This window comes from Vulpes lagopus, chromosome 10, assembly GCF_018345385.1.
Source record: "Vulpes lagopus strain Blue_001 chromosome 10, ASM1834538v1, whole genome shotgun sequence".
NCBI classification, from domain to species: Eukaryota; Metazoa; Chordata; class Mammalia; order Carnivora; family Canidae; genus Vulpes; species Vulpes lagopus.
In genome coordinates, this window is record NC_054833.1 from 62,803,688 (window position 1) to 62,809,687 (window position 6,000).

The window sequence follows — 6,000 nt, forward strand, 5'->3', positions numbered from 1 at the left end:
GGGTTCCAAGAGCTTCTGGGTCCACATGCAGAAGTTTCAAAGAGTGATAGACCCAGACATCATGGAAGATCCACACCCTTTCCCCCACACCTGCCATCTATATCTCTTCCATCTGGCTGTTCCTGAATTTTATCCTTTTATACTAAATGGGTAAGCTAGTAAGTAAAATACTTCTCAGAGTTCTGTTAGCCATTCTTGAAAATTCATCAAACTCAAGGAGAAGGGTTGGGAGAAATCATTGGAACTTCCAATTTATAGCCAGTTGTTTAGAAGCACAGGTGATAACCCAGACTTGTGATTGGCATCTGAAGTGGGGGTTGGGGAACAGTCTTGTAGAACTGAACCAGTAACCTGTGGGATCTATCTCTGGGTGGACAGTGTCAGAGCTGAGTGGAGTTGTAGGGCACCTGGCTGGTGTCAGAGAATTGCCTGGTGATGTGGGGACCCTCTAAACACACATACACAGGAATTGGTGGCCAGATTCTATTTTAAACAGGAAAGATAGTACTCTGATCAGTGTAAGAAATGTATGGTCAGTTAAGAAAAAAACCAAAATAGGTAGAGAAGCAGCATGGGAAGGAACATCAGTCAGAGAAGAAGAAAGGAGAGAAAAGATTGCATTCACAGTATTATGATAAAGGGGGATAAGCTACAGGTGGAAGAAACTGAAACATATTATGCTTGTGTTAAAAACATTTTTTAAAAAAATCTAGGTTGTCCAGATTCAAAAATTAGACTCTACCTCTACCAGCTCAAGTTGGGATTGGAGATAACTGGACTAAGGCCATTTCTGACATTTTACATGTGGCCAAAGGTCTCAACCAAAATCTTATTTGGACAAGTTCCTTCAAGTATTGTTGAATAAAAAATGTCCACATGAATGCAGTGATTCCAAAGCTTAAAAACGATATTCCCAATAATACTAAAATTCCAGTAGGGAAACTTGAAAAACAAGCATATCATTAACCAACACTCTATCCCATCTGTAAATCCTGTTTTTTAAACCAAAATAAATAAGTATGGTGAAAAAGTAAAAGACAAAATAAGAATGAAAGAAAGAAAGAAAAGAGGCTTAAATATTGGGAGGAGTCAGAATTGTCATTGTTTTGTAGGTAATTTACAGGAAACCCAATCCGATAATGGAAAGTAGTTTCATTTATGAAAAGGGTCCAGTAGAGTGTCCAGTTACAAAATAATTGTACAAAAAATGAGTAGCTTTTGTTTAGGTCAACAATAAACCTTAAATCATCTCATTCTCAATAGCAAAAAAAAAAAAATCTAGAATTAAATTTAAGGAAGAAATGTCCAGGATACACAAAAAATATGACCACATGTTATTAAGTGACATGAAAGATTTCACTCCTCTGAGAGAGATCATATTTCTGGATGAGAAGATATGATATTGCTGGTCTACCTTAATTGCTATGTTTAATGTAATTCTTGGAAATCTAATATATTTTTAGGGGTTGACAAAATAGCCAAGAATATTTCAAAATAAAAATAACGGCTCAACTTCCGGCGGCAGAGCGCAGCTGCGGCCAGGTGCGAATGGGCCTCGGTGGGGTCTGCAGGTTCGAGTCCCAAAACGGGGATGAGCTTCTTTAATCTCTTTCGGGGCTTTTTCGGCCTTTCTGGATCTCGGAGCCACAGAGATCCCTTTTCTTGGAGGGATGACTCGAGATGAAGATGAGGACGATGAGGAAGAGGAGGAAGAAGCAGCCCCGTGAAGCCATGGGAGCTCGAGGTCTGAGGGTCCCCAGGCCCCGGAGGAATTTGGCTTTGGCTTCACCTTCACTTGATGACCCGATTCGTGACTTTAATAACATCTTCAGCGAGATGGAGGCTTGGACCTTGCCTTCCCGCCCTTCTGAACTTCCAGGACCTGATCCTGAATCAGAGACACTTGGTGAGAGACGAGGGGAGGGACAGACACTTCGGGACTCAATGCTTAAGTATCCAGATAGTCACCAGCCCAGGATCTTTGGGGGGGGGGTCTTGGAGAGTGATACAAGAAGTGAATCCTCCAAACCAGCACCAGACTGGGGCTCCCAGAGACCTCTTGGTCTGTTTGATGATATGTGGCCTGTGACCCCCCGTTCTAGAGCCAGAGAAGAAAATGATCTTGATTCGCAGGTTTCCCAGGAAGGCCTCCACCCAGTTCTGCAGCCCCAGCCCAAATCCTATTTCAAGAGCATCACAGTGACTAAGATCACTAAGCCAGATGGGACAGTAGAGGAGCGCCGGACTGTGGTGGATAGTGAGGGCCGGACAGAGACCACAGTAACCCATCAAGAAGCAGATGGCAGTCCTAGAGATGATCCAGAATCACCAACACCTCCAGCCCTGGATGATGCCTATTCCATCCTGGATTTATTTCTAGGATGTTGGTTCCAGTCCCGGTAGCCTTGTTCACCCTCAGAGGCCTTCAGATTCTTTCCACCCTTCGCTCGCTGTCAGTGGGCTTAGCTTTTCCTGCCACCCCAGGGTCTTGGGTGTATGGAACAGTGAGTTAGGGGTATGTCAGTATGTGACTCGCCCAAACTGACCAATAAAACCCTTATTTATGCTAAAAAATAAAAATAAAAAAATAAAAAGAACGAACAAAAATGCACTAAGAGAAATGAAAATATATTGCATAAGTACAAGTAAGAGGAAGTAGCAGCAGGTCAGTTAGGATTAGGAGCTTCGTGTGTGATTATCTCATAAAACTTTACAGGTTATCTATAGTGATGGAGCAATTACTAAAAAATAATATGATTACTATTTCATTTCTCAAAACATGGTCAATTTCACATGGCCTTAAAGTTTCAGTATAAAGAATTCTAAGGATTTATCTCAAGGGAGCAATCCAAGATGTCGGCTGAAATTTATCTACATGTATGATCCATGGAGCATTTTTTTAGAACAGAAAAACACCAGTTGACTCCAGCATTCAGATGCGGATTAAAAAATTATAGGAAAAAAAATCTACGGGATGGAATACTATACAGCCATTTAAAAATGTATTATGTTGGGGATCCCTGGGTGGCGCAGCGGTTTGGCGCCTGCCTTTGGCCCAGGGCGCGATCCTGGAGACCCGGGATCGAATCCCACATCGGGCTCCCGGTGCATGGAGCCTGCTTCTCCCTCTGCCTGTGTCTCTGCCTCTCTCTCTCTCTCTGTGACTATCATAAATAAAAATTAAAAAAAAAATGTATTATGTTGTGTGTGTGTGTGTGTGTGTGTATTTTTTTTTTTTAAGATTTTTATTTATTTGAGAGAGAGCACACACAAGGAGAGGGAGAGGGAGAAGCAGAGTCCCCACTGAGCAGGGGGCTGGAAGCTGGAAGCAGGGCTTGACCCCAGGACTCCCAGGATCATGACCTGAGCGGAAGGCAGATGCTTAACCGGCTGACCCACCCGGGAGCCCCTCTTCCCTCCTTTCTTTTGCCCTCAAATGTTAGTTCCTGTCCTCCCTCCCCCAGCTCAGATCCACATTCCTTCAGGTTCGTATGGACAACAGAGAGCATCAGTGATTCCTCCAGTATTGTTACTTTGCATTTTTAAGTGGAAAAAATTTCAACATGCAGATGCAGAATCTAAGTTACCTATGGGGATGCGCATTAGTTGTGCGCATCCAGAGGAGTGTTAAGCCTCGGTGGAATCAGTGAAGCTATGTAGAGAGTTGGTCTTGATTTTTTTTTTTCTTGTTCAGATTAAAGACGCCTGACAGGAGATGATTTGAAGGTCAGAATTATACCACCAGATCTTTGTGACTCTTGGACCAGTTCTTCTGACACTTGAACGTTACACACAGATCACATGGGGGTTTTGCTAAAAGGCAGATTCTGAGTCAGGAGGTCTCTGGTGAGGCCGGAGAGTGTGCATTTCTAAAGCGCTCCCCCGTGACGTCGGTCCGCTTCGGGTAGGGAGGCTTAGACAATTCTGCTCTCTCTTTTCAGCTTGCTTCTAACTGGTTTTCGTTTTTACCATGATCCCATGAAAAACAATCATTTTTTTGTGTTCATTTCCTTTCTTCTGGGGTCTGACCTGCTTGCTCTGTGTTCCTGGGAATGAGTCCTACCTGGGCTTTGAGTCAAGCGTGGGGTTAATGCCTCCTGCATGCCAAGAGCAAATAGAGAATAAAAAATGCATGGAAAAAAGAATATTTTTTATCCTAGGCAAATACTTCAGTCAGATAAAACAGAAAATATCTTTATGAAACTATTAATAAATCCCCAAGACATCTCAAATTAAACAATGGCAAGAAATGTTATGTTTGTAGAAATACATAAAATTCATTTGAGGTCAGGACGTTTTATGGTGTCAGCCAATAAAGCAGATGGGAGATTCCACTCCTTTGAATGGGCTTGGGATAAAGCTGTCAGTTGGTGGAGCCAGGAGATAGGGAGTCCTGTTCTGGCCCAGGTAACTGAGGGGTGGTGCGGCAGTCACCCTCGGCCATCGGTCAGATCACTAGGACACACCGTGGAGTGGACGACATGCTGTAATGTGAGAGGCCCAGGGAGCAACAAATACTGCAAGCGGCTCAGAGAGTGGGGCTCTCCAGACCCATGAGCGAGGGGAGTTGCATTGGTTAGGGAAACGCCAGCCGCTGTAAGCAACAGACCCCAAATTGTCCAGTGGTTCAAACACAGTAGACGTTTATCTGTCACTCCCATGACCGTTCAGGGTGGTGGTTCCTAGTTGGTGGGAAGCTCCCTTCCACATGGTGGAGGCACCAGGATCATTCCATCTTGGCATCTCAGCATAGCCCACGCTGCAGAGAAAGAGAGCAGAGAAGAGGCATATCTCTTAATGATTATTATTATTACTACTACTATTATTATTATTATTATTATTATTATTATTTGGTCGCAGATGTGGGCACATGAGCAGCCCTCACTTTGTAGCACTGAGAACCCAGCCAGGGGGCCACATTCATTGCAAGAGAGCTTTAGGGAATTAAGGCCAAGCTGGAGGCCAGAGGAAGAGGAGACTGGTGCCTGGTGAACATTTTTGTCACAACTGATACTTACTTGGGCACAAAGCGGTGATGGCCTGAGCCCCCAACCCAACAACCCAGACTGAAATAGAAAGCCCCAAGTGGAGGCAGCCTTACGTTCCGCTTGGTAAAACTGTACTGTTCAACCAGCTGGATGGCTGGGACGGTGGTGAGGATGTTACCAGAATAATTCTGGGGCAGGTACGTCTTTAGATTTGGTTCTCCCAATCATTTCTTTTCCCCAAGAGATTTTTCCTGCAGTGAATGAGAATCCCCTATTGCATGGTGATGGGGCCTCAGGCACCTAGATATTGGAACTCATTTCCTTAAAAAGGATCTACTACGAAAGTCAGAAGCAGAGGAGTGAAAACCCACTGTGTCTTAGTGTCCTGTGGCATATGGGGTCCCGAGAGAGGTGACAGGGACCTGTCAGGAGGGGCAGGGCCCCGTGTGGCTACAGCTCCCCGGCTGGTTGCTGTCGCATGCACCAGCCCCTCCAACCCCATGTGGCGTCAGTAGTAGTGTCTGCCTTGACACGAAAACCTCTGGGAGGCATTTCTGTATATGTGGGTGCACATACGGTTCTCTTAAAAACCTCACATGTTTCCAGTCTCTTTCCTACACTCCTCCTAGTGCGGGTCCTCACTGCTGTCTAACATCACTTCTCTTATTCTCAGGCTTCACCCTCTCCTTCATTTGGCTGCTGCATCCTGGACAGTGTTCCTGGCATGGGCTGATTTGAACTTTAAGGTCATGCTGGCATCAGAAGATTTCACCCTGGTTTTGACTTTATCCTTCAAGCTGCCTGTATATGGTTTGTCTTTTTTCTCTCTTAACCATGGGTTTGTTTTTCCCCATTAGACCGGTAAATGTTAGAGCAGATATTAATTGTCCCTTAATTGCGCTCCCGTGTTCCCTGAGATGTCTGTGCATTTTCTCTGAGGCACACGAATAGGACACATAACATTTAGGGAGATGTATCTGTATCCTGGAAAAAAAAATGAACCTCACTGACA

General features: G+C 44.5%; 1 long non-coding RNA gene and 1 pseudogene across 1 annotated transcript in view; both read left to right on the top strand.

Moving 5' to 3' along the window:
• LOC121500352 overlaps positions 1-5,755 on the top strand; it is a 54,369-nt gene extending 48,614 nt beyond the window's left edge. Inside the window, exon 5 of the long non-coding RNA XR_005990366.1 lies at positions 5,662-5,755. This is a non-coding gene — a long non-coding RNA (uncharacterized LOC121500352). The remainder of the gene's footprint in view (positions 1-5,661) is intronic.
• LOC121500351 lies at positions 1,535-2,432 on the top strand (annotated as a pseudogene).
• Positions 5,756-6,000: the final 245 nt, after the last annotated feature.